General features: G+C 40.8%; 1 long non-coding RNA gene across 1 annotated transcript; it reads right to left on the bottom strand.

The window, feature by feature from the left end:
• Positions 1-8,091: 8,091 nt before the first annotated feature.
• On the bottom strand, positions 8,092-9,245 carry LOC109023852 (uncharacterized). The gene is made up of 3 exons (XR_002003312.4): positions 8,947-9,245; positions 8,556-8,832; positions 8,092-8,454 (listed from the first exon to the last, which is right to left on the bottom strand). It is a non-coding gene; the product is annotated as an uncharacterized lncRNA (long non-coding RNA).
• Between the last annotated feature and the right edge of the window lie 6,183 nt (positions 9,246-15,428).

Below are 15,428 nucleotides of genomic sequence, written 5' to 3'. Positions count from 1 at the left end.
AAAAAAAAATGAACAACTCTTTTAAAAATCATGTGCAAAAGTTAAGCATTGGGTGAGAAAGTCTTGGCACGCTACCTTTCAGCTTTTTAAGGGGAAATTTTACCTCCCTAAACCTACAAATCAAAATTTGATTTATTCTTTGTTCTAATAATTAAATCATTGTAATTTTAAACTAAATTGTTAAATATAGAATAACATTAATTAGTTTATTTTTCTATTGACTACGTGAGTTTAGTCTCTGTTAAGTGGGTTCATGGCTAGTAGCCTGTTTGTAGGGTCTAAACCCCTCAGATAATGAGATATCAGGAAGGGGTGTGATGCCTAGAGAAGTCTGTGGACTTGTGGCAGGGTACATATGGGAACAGAGGGGATACCATCTTCAAACATAGGCGCTGACAAAGCAGTCAACCTACTTCCTGATATCTCTGCTATTCTGGTGGATTCATGGAAATTTAACTCCAGGTGCTTTCCCTGGGAGCTGCTGAGATGACAAACTCAGGAATGTGTAAGTCAAATTGACTCATGTCATCACATATCCACAGGCCGTGGTACTAGCCCTATCCTGGCAGGGACCCTATTAGTATCCTTGAGCTCACCAGAAGAATGCAGTCCTCAGAAGGTGATCTCAGTTATTTTGTGGAGGACAATACAGCTTTTTGAAGAAGGAAGAATCCTATTTTTCTATAGATAGAATCCAAATTTTAAATCTATTTCATTATCAACTTGGAAATCAAAGATAACATACAAAGGGTATATTGAATTTTTTTTTTCCTTCTTTCCTCCATCTATTCCTTCCACCCTCCCTGTCTTCCTTTCTTCCCTCCCTCCCCCTCTATCTCTTTCTCTCCTTCCTTCTTTTCTTCCTTCTTTCAGATCAAATGGCACAATGACCATAAGATTATGCTAGTCTTCCAAAGGTTAATAAAGAAGTCCTTAAAGGTTGACTTGACATCAGTTTTCAAAATATTTAGGGGACTGTTCATGGAGAGTATGTTCACACCAGTAAATAAGTGGACTTATTCTTATTTTCCAATGAGATAAGAGCACACAAAAAAAGAGCACCAGTGACTTAGAGTTGCTGAAAAAGAAATGTCTCAATAATGACTCATGCTCCTTAATGAAGAGTAAACGAGGAACTAATAGTGCTGGCATTCATACAGTTCTTTTGAATGCACAAATTGCTTCCACATTCACTTCTGTTGTAAACCTATTCCAATCCCATGAGGCGGGACAGGCGGAAATGTTCAGCCATTTGACACACATGGCAGGGGGCACACGGGACACAGGAGACTCAGGCTGCCTGTGTGGTGTTGTGTGCCCGACTGCCTGCAGGGTACTCCCAGGTGTGACTCTCTGTCCTCCCAGAAGATCAGGGTTTCCCGATTTCACTAAAGACTGTCCTTTGCCAATGCTGAAATCCTTGTTCTGAATATCTCCTGGTCTTTGCAAGAAGATCCTGGCTGGGTATTTCCTTGTAGCCCATGTGTACCAAGTAACCCTGTGTATGATGGGATTAGTGGTTTCCTGGGTTCCCCCAACTGAGGCAGGCAGGGTAATCTGAGTAGAAGTACATCTCCTGATTCAGAGAGAAGTCTAAAGGAGCTTCAAGTTCCCAAATATCCTTACTGAATGGGGTGCAGTCCAACCCTTTCCATCACTCCAGCAGGACCTCAACTCCCTGCCAGCCCTAAGGATTTGTAAGTCTACAGATTTACATGGGGGCCACAGGGAAGGGCAGATATGCAGAAATGGGATGTGCACTCCTCCTGTGCTTTGAATGCCTAGAAACCGGAATTCTGATTCTGTGACTGAACCAAATGCAATCATTCTGAGCCAGAGGAGGGGGAATGCAAACATCCTACAGCTCAGTTTTCTGGGTGTCTGAGCAAGAGAGAAAGGGAGGGGTCTTCTTTCATAGCACCTGTAGGTGAAGATGACTTGAGAGGTTTTTGAAAAAGTATGGAAGTGATTATCTCAACCAAGAGAATGCTGGAGGAACCACATCCTGGTTTTCTGTTAGGAGCAAGGAGAGACTAAAACAGTCCAAAATTAGCTGTAGATTGTCCCTCCATAACCACCCCAACTAAAGAGACTACAGTTTGATTTTATTTACTTTTATTTATTTATTTTTTTTTATCTTTAAAGATAACGTCTTGCTATGTTGCCCAGGCTGGTCTTAAACTCCTGGCCTCATGTGATCTTACTGCCTTGGACTCTCAGAGTGCTGGGAGTATGGGTATAAGTCACCACGTCTGGCCTACAGTTTGACTTTAGATTATATTAAGATCTTTCAGCTTGAGTAAATTCAAATTTCCTACGACATTTGCTATACTTCGTATGCTGGTCATTTATCTTCATATTTGCTTTCAAATCATTTTTTTGACACTTCCCTTGCTCTGCTCTGTATTGCAGCTATATTTAATGAGAGATGTTGAAGAGAGATTGGAGGGTGGCAAGCAGGTAGAATCCAGAGTCTTTTTCCATCTTTGCAGCTCCATAGGCAGGGTGTCTGTGTTTTCCTTCACGCTCCAGCTTTGTTCCAGTTTCTGCAGGACCTGAGCTTTAGTAATATCACCTTCTTTGTCCCTCCAGACACAGAGATTGTAGTGGCTTCCTGCAGTTGTATCTCAGGTCTTCCACTACCTCTATGACAAATCCCTTGATTGAATTCCTACTGTTTGAATATACAGAGTAGTTTCTTTTTCCCCAGTGAAGCAGCTCGGAGTCCCTGAGTAAGAAGTGGCAGCCAAATGTGATAACTAATGAAGAATCATTTTATAGGCATTGAGACTAAGAAAAAAAGAATTGTTTTCTTTTCTAAAACTTACAGATGGAAGATGACTGCCAGCCTTCTGCAGATCTGAATTCCTGCAGAATAAATGTACTGGGTCATCATGGATGACCTAGAAAGGAAGGAGCTTCATAAACTCCTCTTGAGTATTTGAAATGAAATAGAAGTCATAACCTCAACGCTATTCTTAGATTACTGGTGGAAAGACAAATTCAGAAAAGAATATACCCTATGTCTACCCCACGTGTACTTATCTAGAAAAACTTTTTTCTCATTAGTGTTAGGAAACAAAAACTGGTGCACTAACCACTTCGGTGAGAAGGTTCAGAGATCACAGAAGTTTGTGTAACAGCTCGGGGAGGCATATATAGAGAAGGAAGTAGAGAAGATAAAAATCTTACCATCTAGCCAGGTAAAAAGAGACAAAAAGAGCAGTGGCCAACCAGGATCGTGTGCCTTGGGGGATCTAATATCAGGAAGTATATATACCTGAGTTCAACAGCTACTCTTGTTGAAATTGGGGAAGTATTCACCTAAAAAGGCTGCAGACTTCCATAGGGAGGGAGATACAACTCCAAGAGAAAAAAAAAATGGAGAAAGAAAGACTAGGGAAAAGGAAATGAGGCGAGTCTTCTTTTCTTGTTAATGTAGCTGTAGAAGATGGCGCCATTTTTGGCATGGCTCGGTAAATTCCCACTGGACTGATCCTCCTGAACATCTTCACTATAGCTTTTAGAAAAATTACAGAAAGCGGTTCACTGAAGTAACTGCCAAAATAGCTGATTCTGAAGGGGAGTTGGCACTTGGAGGAAGGAAATGGCACCCGGTGAGTTTCCAAGGCTTCTAGCTTGTGAGTAGGCTAGATCAGTGTCATGCAGATTGACTAAATTCCAAGAGAAAACCCAGTCTCTCTGGCCTCAAAAACCAGAGAACAGAATTTGTGACAACTACTGCCACTAGAAAGGACGAGGGGTGGCACATGGAATTCAAGAAAAGAGAGAGCCAGAGAGAAGAAGTCCAAATTTCACACATAAACTCTGCCCATATCTCTGGCTAACCTCCTCAACTAGATATGTATGACTGACTCAATGCTGCTTAAGTATTAAAGAACTGAACTGAGATTTGAGATGCTACCCAAGAGGCATAATTTGCAACTTGAGCAACCAAGTATATTGCCTGTTGAAATGGACAATTTACATACTTTGGAATAATATAACACTCCAGAGTCACCACAACATAAAATTCACAACATCCAGGATATAATTACAAGTTACTCAATACATAAAGAAACAAGAAAATTTAATCGATTCTTAAGAGAAAACACAGCAATGAGCCCAACCTTAAGATAACTCAGAAGGTGGGATTCGCAGATGAGGATTTTAAAGCAGTTATAACTATGCTCAATGCTGATATACAAATAATCAATAAACAGAAAGGAAATCTCAGCAGACAAATAGAAACTATTAATAAAAACCAGAAGTTAAATTCTAGAACCAGAAATACAATACCTGAAATTAAAAAAAAAAAATCACCGGATGGACTTAATGTAAGTGAACGAGGAGAGCGTCAGTGACTCTAAAGATACATTAATAGAAATTCCAGTCTGAAAAATAAAAGGAGAAAAAGATTAAAAAATAAAAATGTTTGCTCAGTGACCCACAGACAATATCATAAGGTTTAACCTACACGTGACTGGAATCCCGGAAGAAGAGAAGAGGGAGATAATGGGGCAGAAAAAAAATATTTAAAAAACTAGGCCAGGCGCGGTGGCTCACGCCTGTAATCCCGGCGCTTTGGGAGGCCGAAGCAGGCGGATCACGAGGTCAGGAGATCGAGACCATCCTGGCTAACACGGTGAAACCCCGTCTCTACTAAAAATACAAAAAAATTAGCCAGGCGTTGTGGTGGGTGCTTGTAGTCCCAGCTACTCGGGAGGCTGAGGCAGGAGAATGGCGTGAAGCCGGGAGGCGGAGGTTGCAGTGAGCCGAGGTTGCGCCACTGCACTCCAGCCTGGGCGACAGAGTGAGACTCCGTCTTAAAAAAAAAAAACATAAAACAAAAACTAATGGTTGATGATTTCCCAAATTGGTTAAAAGACATAAATTTACAGACTCAAAAAATCAGTAAACATCAACCAGGATAAATATACTTACAGAAAAAGGCATAGAAACAGAGGTAAATGAATATTCTCTGTTTTTTTTTTTTTTTTTTTTTTTTTTTTGAGACATAGTCTTACTCTGTCGCCCAGGGCTGGAGTGCAACGTCGCGATCTCCGCCCACTGCAACCTCCGCCTCGCCTCCCGGTTCAAGCAATTCTGCCTCAGCCTCTTGAGTAGCTGGGATTACAGGTACTCGCCACCCCGCCCGGCTAATTTTTGTATTTGTAGTAGAGACGGGATTTCGCCATGTTTGTCAGGCTAGTCTTGAACTCCTGACCTCGTGATCCAGCCATGTTGGCCTCCCAAAGTGCTGAGATTACAGGCGTGAGCCACTGTGCCCAACCCAATGCATACTCTTGAGGACGAGAAAGAGAGGAAAGAACATTTTTTTGTTTGTTTTGTTTTTTGAGTCACAGTCTCGCTTTGTCGCCCAGGCTGGAGTGCAGTGGTGCGATCTCGGCTCACTGCAGGCTCTGCCTCTCTGGTTCACTCCATTCTCCTGCCTCAGCCTCCTGAGTAGCTGGGACTACAGGCACCCGGCTAATTTTTGTATTTTCAACAGAGACGAGGTTTCACCATGTTGGCCAGGCTGGTCTCGAACTCCTGACCTCAGGTGATTTGCCTACCTCGGCCTCCCAAAATGCTGGGATTACAGGCGTGAGCCACCACGCCTGGCCTGGGGGACCTATTTTAACTTCAGCATCCCAGTCTTCTCCTTGTGAAGTGAAGAAATTGGGGCCCAGGGGAGTCGCACTCAGAGCTGTGCTGCTCTTTCTAGACTCCACTTCAGGCACTGGGATATTAGGTTCCCTAAGCAAATGGCCTCAACCCCATTTCCAAAGACTGCGAGGGCCTCTTTTCCAGGTCTGTTTAGCAGAGTGATCCAAGGGGCTGCTGTTAAGAGGAGTGCTGGGGAAAGAGTGTGAACAGGACTTGGGCATGTGGGTTGAGGAGCTACACACTAACGTGGGGTGGGAACCTCATTTGTATTATTTCTCTGGGTCACACAAATATTAGGGACAGACATGCATGGAGCATATTTGCTATCATCTCAGGGGAGTGAAGGGAAGTTACAGAGAAGCTCGGTAACTTGTTTAAAGTCAAAGTAGGAGGGAGATGTGGAATTTGTATACATTGCTAGCCTCAAATCTTGGGATTTTTAAAAAATCGATTCTAATCTTTCATTTAACAATTATTCTTATTCTCCCCCCCACCGCTGCTTTGAAGTAGCTGACAGTTGTGTAAGCACATGCATTGTGTAATGCACAACGGTGGCTGCAGTCATCTTTGTGATCATTGTGGTGTGCCATCCAGACCCCCTTTCATTAAAATACTTATTGCTGCAGCTGCTGAGCTTGTTGTCAGCACCCAGCATCCAGCTGTTAGCCCTTCCAGATTGCCTCAGCTGCAGAACGACCCCTCACCCAAATACATGACCCCATCCCTGGTAGAGTTCACATCCAGTGACTGGTAGATGCAGGATACAGGCCTGGTGATCTCAGCCTTACTAGGACAATGCTAAGTTTGCTCCAGAGCTCCCCATAGGGTAGGCTGAGGCTGTCATTTGGATTTGGACTTCATTGTCATGAATTTGCTCACAGTTTCCTTCTGACCATTCCTGCTTTCTTCCCCTTCCTTCTACAGAACTTGATGCCAAAGATATTCTTTAATAAATATTCTGTATGCTAACCTATATCTCGGAGTCTGCTTTCTGGAAAATCCAACTACAATAGTGATCCTTACATAAGATGCAGATAAACTAGTTTCTGTTCCTAGTACCTTAGTGGGGAAAGTAGGGCATGAATCTACGTTACAACATATTAGATAAGTGTAGTAAGAAGTAGGGGATGTGGAATCACTCTGTAAGGCACGATTACCATATTAGGGATGCCAATCCCTTCTTCCATGCCCTTACACCTCCTCTTTAGAGAGTCTGATCTTTCCACGTCCCTGGAAGGAACAGTCAAAGGTGCCATGTAGTCATGTACCTTCTTTCACAGTTGACTTGTCACGGAGTGGACATCACACCCAGGGGAAAACAACCCATTGGCTTGGTTTGGCTATTAGCTTTTCCTCCAAGACATTTGAAATTGAGACATAGTGAGAACCTACTCTGTTTCCACTGGACTCTGGAATCGATGAAACAAATAAACCACCAGATATACGCAAAATCCAGAGAGCAGATGAGAAGAGAGCAACAACAATGAAACATATATGAATAGAGAAGCAGACAAGTGAGAACGGGGTGCTTCAGAGATGGACAGAGTAACTTCCATTCCTGATTTTCTGGTTTCTCTTACCCCAATTTCATATGAGACCTGGCTGCATTTTATGCCTTAGGTTCTGTGAGTTAGCCCTGTATTTTTTTTATTAAATACATTTAGCTTTTTTGGCGAAAAAAGTCTGTTTCTTGTGATAATATTGGAGTAAGACAATCATAAGGGGGAGAGATTTGAATTGGGAATTGCTGGAAACGAGATTTCAATATGGGAAGATGAAAGGATCTTGGAATTCAAGGCAAGGAGAACATCACACACAAAGGTGCTGAAACACATACTTGTTGGACATATTTGGCGGATGATGAATGAGCCAGCTTGGTCAACATGGGTTGAACAGAAAGCAAAATAACAGTATAAATGCTTGCAAGACTGATGGGCAAACTTTGATTAATCGATGGAGCTGGCCTGGATTTTAAAAATCTGTTTATTCTTTTTAGGAATTCCCAAGGGCTATAGAAGACAGAGAATAAGGGTAAAATTAACAGTAAAAGTTGGCTGTTGGAAGAAGTGAGAAAGTAAAAATAGGGCAATGGTGTCTTACATGCAGCAGGGTAACAAGAAGAGATGAATGAAAATCGGCAGTGAAATAAAAGGAATCAATGGGGTACTAGCAGGGAATTTGGGCTTCCTGCTGAATGATAGAGGGGAATAGGCTGTTTCTTAGGCACAACATTACATTTGCCACATGTGGCTGCACAGGCTGGGCCCTGCCGGCTCCAAGGAAGGACTCCCCTTTACAAAGACTTCAAAGTGAATGGTGCCCCTGGGCTTCTGCAATAGGGGTGGCCTTGCTCCTAAGTCATAACTCTGTGTATCCCCTCAACATCTTTCAATTGATGGCTATAAAAATCCCAATTCAAACTGGTTTTAAAACAGGGACTTTACTGGCTCATTTACCTGAAGAGTGAAGAGGCATACGGGCTTTGGGGGTGGATCCAGAAGTCCACACCCTCAGCGCTCTGACTCCAGACCTCTTTGATCCTTTCAGAGCAGCTCTTCTCTGTGTGTCAACTCTGTCCTCTGGTTAGGTCCTTTGATGGCCAAAATGGCTTTAGTAGTCTCACATCCAATTTCTTTATAACTCTCCCTACACAAAAGAATAGACTCTTCTTCCATGGTTTCTGCAAACCCTGATTAAATATCTCCTCACGTCTCATGGATCTAAATTAGGTCTTGTTCATCCAGGTAGTGTACAGATGAATGTCTAGCAATGACCTCTCCCTGTCTGTCTCTCTCAAAAAAGAAAAAGAAAAGAGGTAAAAATGAAAAAAAAAAAAAAACACCCTGATATGCAGCGTTTGATTTTTATGGCATAAACTCTCTCACCATGGCTGATTTCAAACTACCAATGCGATGTCCCTGGACCCAGCGTGCGGTAGAGGGGCCCGCAGTGGACTCTCTGAAGCCCCTGGGAGCTGGCTCCAGCAGTCGGCTAAGTCTGTCCCCGAACCAATTCCTGTGAATAGGTAGATAAGCCCTGCTGATTGGCTTAGGAAAATCAAAGGTGGCTGATGAAGCTTGTTGGGGTTAGTTCCATTCTTCCACATGTAAGGTAGGGATGGAGAAAGTGGGTAACAGTTGGCCAATTGTGAAATGTCTGGTACTGTTGAAGTTAATGCAGGAAGATGAGGATGAAAGGTAAACTATCAGAGAGAGGAAGGCAGATAATGGAGTGAGATGTGGAAAAGGAGTCAAAGATAATGATTGGGTGGCTTACCCAGAGCACGAAGCATGGGGGACAACGAAGAGGAGTGAAGTTAAGGAGTAAGGAGAGATTGACTAAAGTATTCATCTTTGCACTAAGCTATTCATCCAAGCTCTCTACAGTTTGCCCCCAGTTCATTTTCCACGTCTATTTGGGAGGCCGTATAGTGTCATGGGGACTAGTCTCATGATCTTGGGTGTGTTTGGGAAGCAATTCTGAACCTCTGCTCTCCTCAGAGCTTCATGGGGGTGTTGTGAAGATTAACTCAGCCTACGAGAAGGTGTAGGGCATAATGGCCACGAATGAAGTCTCTGGGGCTGGGCTGCCTCACTCAAACTCCAGTTCCAGCAGTTATCGTCTGTGGGACCTTGGGCAAGTTGATTAAAATCTGCACCCCAGGTTTTGCATCTGTAAAATGGAGACTACCATAGTATTTTTCTCTAAGGTTGTTATGAGAATCATATGAGTTACTTATAACTTATAGAGTTAAAGTGGTTATATATATATCACATAATTTACTTATAACTTACAGAGTTACAGTGGTTTTATATATATATTACATAATTTACTTATAACTTATAGAGTTAAAGTGGTTATATATCTATTATATAATTTACTTATAACTTATAGAGTTAAAGTGGTTATATATATATATATATATATATATAAAGTGGTTATTATAACTTATAGAGGTAAAGTGGTTATTATAAAAAGTACCTGGAAAATGACAAGTACTGTTCAGAAGTGACAGCAATAGTTGTGTAAAGTATTTAGCAGAATGTTAGGCAAATAGGAGCTACTAGATAGTCATTAGCTACACTTATTATTATGACCACCTGCTACTGCCTTAGCCAGTATTTTGTTTTGTTTTTAGAAACGAAGTCTCACTCTGTCACCTAGGCTGGAGTGCGGTGGTGCAATCACTGCTCACTGCAACCTTGCATTCCTGGACTCAGGGTGTCCTCTCCCCTCAGCCTCCTGAGTAGCCAGGACTACAGATCTGCAACACCTTGCGTGATACCCAGATTTTATGCTCTAGCCAATGTTCACATTTCCTGCTGTTCACTAGAAAAATGATTGCAGGACTGAGTGGGAAATGCAGACCACATCCATACATTTCTTCTTCTTCTAAACTCTCAAACACTGTGTTTGTAGCTCTGTGGGCACTATTTCAGCTGCACAGTTTTGTTTTCTGTGGACTTTCCTCATTTGCTCACATTCTTGAAGTGAGAGGGTGGCTTGGCCACTGTGGGAAGCGTTTAAATCATATTGGCTTTATTGTGTCACCAAGGGCTCCTGGATCACTAAGAAAGAGTACATATGCTGATTTCAATGCATTAAACTCATTTTAACATAATCTAAGATATCTTGCTCGTGGGTCTTGGATCTTGGCTTTTTCTACTGTTATATAGGAGAAAAGAATGGGCTTGTGTATCAGGCAGGGTCCCAGCAGGGGGCAGAATTCACCCCAGGTGCTTCAAATGCACCTATTAATGCATAAAAGCCTAATGCATTAATAGGTTTTAATACAGGGATGAACTAAAGAGTGGCAGGGCTAAGGAAAGCAACCAAGGGTGACATGGCACCCAGAGAATAGTAACAGTGGGAAGTGTTACTTCCCTAAGTGATGAAGCAGGACACTGTGTTTTCAGAGCCTAGGGAAGGTGGAGTCCCGGAGGAGGAGCCACCGAGTTAGAGCTGTTGTCACCATGATGCCCAGCTTCTCTAAGAAACATGGACCTAAGGTAGGGAGGGGAGAAGAGTAAAGGCTTGCCTTGCCTGCTCCTTTTTCTCACACTCAGATCTTCTGCCAGGGCCACCCATTGGCTGAACTCAACCAGGAACCTGCCATCAAGGAAGCCTGGGGGACTCAGTCCTCAGAGGTCAGCCTGCTGGGGCAGGGGACAGGACCGAGAATAGAGAATGGATAACTTGAATTTTAAAAATATATTTTCTGTGTTACTGTATATCCAAAAGAGTATCATTTCAACATGTCAATGATATAAAAATTATGATGTTGATGATTTGCATTCTTCTTTTTTTGTATTAAATCTTCAAATCTAGTGTGTATTTTATTCTCCTAGTGTATTTGAATTCAGACCAGCCACATTTCTGGGGCTTAATAGCCATATGTGCCCAGGGGCTATTACTTTGGAAAGTGCAGTTCTATAGTTCTAGTCTGTTATCAGTATCTTTGGACTTAAACATGGAAAGAAAAAAAATGTCAATACAATAAAATGACACCTTAGTGAAGAATAATTGTAAAATATTATGCCATTAAAGTCTTCAGGAAATCTAAGCCCACATTCTAGGATTTAGAGTGCTTATTAACAGAGCTGATGAATGATTAAAAAGTCTTTTTCTCCTTGTAAAAACACACTTTTCATCAAACAGAGCAAAAGGAACCAACAACGCAATATGCAGATTATTTATGAATCTCTCAACTTTGAGAACCAGATGTAATACAAGTCTGCTATGTGTAAAAACTAAATCAGTGTTAAACACATGTATCAAAAGTATGTGCCTATAATAGGATCTGTTTTCAAACACTCACTGAATGTATACCACATGTAAAGAAGGAGCTTTATCGCCATGACCAGAAAATGTAACTACTTTCTACTCAGAATTTTTCCTTAGAGTAATAAAGCTGGACAGCATTCTTTGTGGAACTTCAGATGACTATGATTTCTTTTTCCATGAGATTAGATTTTGTTATTTCCTAATCTTGTACAATTTCCAGTTTGTGACAACATGGTTCATGTCCTTGCAATTTGGGAATGGTTGCTTGTTTTGGTTTTCCCAATGAGATGGTTTTGTATGAAAAGCTTTTAAACTGTATCTTTAGTTTTCCTGATTTAATTCTCAGCTAGGGAGATTTCTCCTGTTACCTCTGAGTCTCCCAATTTTCTCTTACTGATGAAGGAGAAAATGTGTACAAATATGCATTTTTCTAAGGATACAGTATGATATTGCTGTATTGCTTTTACGTAAACTTCTCTGACAGCTTTACCTTTTGGAAAGGGAAATGGAGCAAAATTGTATTCTGTCTATTGCTATTAGAAATTGGATTGAAATAGCTCAGTAAGCAATTTTTTGCAACCTGTTGATTATGTGGTCTACTTCTGGCAGGCAAATCCAAGCATATATTAGAATATATTTAGGAACAATGAAAATTATGCCAGCTTAAATCTCTCCTGCCCTTCAGTCTTTTCTCTCTTCTAGAATATTTTATCTTCATTGAACATTCATCTACTTCTGAAAGGATCAGGAAATGCTCGGCTTTCATGCTTTTCTGCCTTCTCTTCAAGAGTGCCAAGTGGCCAAGAAGGACTGTTTTCCCAGAAGTATGTGTGTGCCCATTTGAAAATTCTAGGGCTTCCAAAACCATGTCTGTGACTTGATGTTAACATTCCGAAGAGTCTTTATTCATGGTTTAAGCACTTGATGAAGAGTCCTCAGAGTAAACTCCTGGCTAAAGATGGATGGCCTGAGGTGATCCAAAGGCCAAATAATTTCCAGACATTTCTTTTGGATGGAAACACATGTCTTTCCCTTGGCATTAATCTCCTTGGGAGATAAACAGGCAGACCTCAACTTATAAATAGACTTTTCAGAAATTTCATTTGAAGGTCAGTTGTTTAGAATGGGTAGTGATTTCTTTCTATAGAAGTAATATTATAAATGGCAGTTAAGGATCAAAGTCAGCCCAAAAATTCTTACTTAACCCAGACCTCGGTTGAAATAGCGCAATGGCAAAGAATGGAAAACACAAGAGCCATACTGTGTGCATCTTGTATCCTTGTAGAAGTGGCATCTCATGGTGATGATGGGCACAGCTTCTGGGGCCACTGACTGTGCTTGAATCCAGGCTTGGACACGACTTGCTGTGTGACTTCGGGTAGGTCACTTGGCTTCTCAGTTTCTTCATTCATAAAAGGGGCATGATATTAAGATCTATCTCATAGAGCTGTTGTGTGAGAATTTAAATACACACACACGCGCGCGCACACACACACACGTGCACTATTAGAACAGTTCCCGGAACTCAGGAAACACCATGTGATTGTTTGCTCTCATTCTTGGTTCTAGTAACTGGCAAGATGCTGGATCTATTTCAGCCACTGTTTCATATTTCAGTGAACAAAGAGCAATACTGAAGGAGTATTAACAACAAAACAACGAGAAAAAAAGTAGTAGATGGCTTTTCCCCACCCGCCACCCCGCCCCCATAGCATTACTGTTTAGGGGAAATAAGATGAATTAGAGGAAACAGGAAACAGATAGCTGCTGACATTGAATTATAGGACACTTTCAGTGTTTCCAAAGGTTGACTCTTTTTAAAAAGTTAAGTTTTTTAAAATCATAAACAATTTGGAGAACACAGAAAAGCACAAGAGAGGAAAAGTCTCCATGTCGGAACCCCCAGAAATAGCCTCCAATAACTTTTTCATTTTGCCATCTTTTGGTATTTTGTTCTATGCATCTAGACAACTCTCAAAAATAATTTATAATAATTTGATTTAGGCCATCCATATTATTTTCACACTTGATTTATTCTCTTAGCAACAAAATTTTTCTTCCTATTCTTATACTGTGTGACTTCTAATGGCCTCATATCTTCCATCATGGACAGAATAAAACTGATACAGACAATCCTCAGTCGATGGACATTTAGGTTGTTTCCCTTTTTATACTATTCTAAATAATGTTGTTATAATTATGCATATGGATAAAAGTTTACTGTTACTCTTTATTCCTTTTAACCAAGAAGTTAAATTTCTAGAAATGTATGCATAAATGTTACTTGTAACCTAAGGCATTTGATGCATTTTGCTGAGCTAGCTTTTAGAGTGTTGCAATTCATCTTCTTTTCCGGCAACTCAAATGCAATGTTTTAGGAAGTTTTCTAAATTCTGACATTGAGAATGTATTTAATCTTGCCAATCTGTTAGATGAAAGGAGCATCTCATGATTTTAATTTTCATTTTTTATCTGATGTTGAACATTTTTCATATGTTTATTGTCCATGGGAATTTCTTTTGTCAATTACCTCTGCATGTTCTTTGACCATTTTTCTATTGCTGTTCAGTTTTCATTTTTTTCTGTTTCCCTTAAGAAAAACCATTTTTTTTTTTCTGTATTCACACAATACAAAAACGTATCTAGAAAGGAAAATAAATTGCACTGTGTCCTCCAGGCGAGACTGTTATTGGAAAGTTAGGTGAGGCCCCCCCAGGGACTGTTCATAGGAGCCTCTGCTGCACTGAGCAGTGAAGCTGAGAGCGGGTGACTCAAAGCAAAGAGGGATCACGTGCAGGGTCCAATGGCTGGAACAGGAAGGAAACTCAGGAGCCAGCAGTATCTGATATATGGATAGATATTAATTATTATAGGTATGGGAAAATAATTGAAAAATTAAAATAAGAGGAGGATGAATTATTACGTGAAAGATTTTGAAAATATCAGACAAGTTGGGTCAAACAATTCTGCTGCTTTCTGGACGTCAGTTAAGTGATCTCATTGATGAAGACTATTTTTAATATTTTATGAAATAATAAGAATAATGTAGCCCAAAGACAGTTCACATCCCTACCACTGGAAAACAACAGTAAGAGCAAGCTATAAATAATAAATGTACAATTATTTTCAATTGATTAAATTATGGTTTAACTAATTAGCAAGAAAAGGACAGGTTCTCAGTTAATTTTTAAATTCTCAAAAAATTTAAATTTTATTTACCTAAGATAAAACACTGAACGGTAGGAGTCCCTCTTTGCAAAAGAAATAGAATTACAAAATGCATAATTTGGCAAGAATGGCAGAATGTTGAATCAAGTAAGAACATTGAAAAGGGAAAAAGAAGAAAGTTATATGCAAATATTACACAAAAACACAAATATACGATAGAAGTGGAATGGCAGATATCTTAAAGGGGTGGCGGCATAGATATAATACAATACAAAGTACAAGTCATGGCTGGGTGAGTTGGCTCATGCCTGTAATCCCAGCACTCTGGGAGGCCGAGGCGGGCGGATCACGAGGTCAGGAGATCGAGACTATCCTGGCTAACAGGGTGAAACCCTGTCTCTACTAAAAATACAAAAACAAAATTAGTTGGGCATGGTGGCATGTGCCTGTAATCCCAGCTACTCGCGAGGCTGAGGTGGGAGAATGGCGTAATGGCGTGAACCTGGGAGGTGGAGCTTGCAGTGAGCCAAGATCATGCCACTGCACTCCAGCCTGGGCGACAGAGCAAGACTCCGTCAAAAAAAAAAAAAAAAAATTACAAGTCATTGGTAAAATTCAATATAAAGCTTAGAAGAATTAGAAAAAAAAATCTTGGAGATTCACATGCCAGAAGGTATGGAAATCATATACTTAGGAAACTATACTAATAAAAGGAGCAGATATAATATTCAACACCAATGGAGACAAAAAGCTGGATTCTCGATTAGAAATACCTGTGGGACATGGCTATTTGGGGGTCGGTGGGA

The sequence above is a fragment of the Gorilla gorilla genome, chromosome 19 (genome assembly GCF_029281585.2).
Source record: "Gorilla gorilla gorilla isolate KB3781 chromosome 19, NHGRI_mGorGor1-v2.1_pri, whole genome shotgun sequence".
Lineage (NCBI taxonomy): Eukaryota > Metazoa > Chordata > Mammalia > Primates > Hominidae > Gorilla > Gorilla gorilla.
The sequence above is the reverse complement of the archived record's forward strand: the minus strand, read 5'-3'. Positions and strand labels throughout refer to the sequence as shown.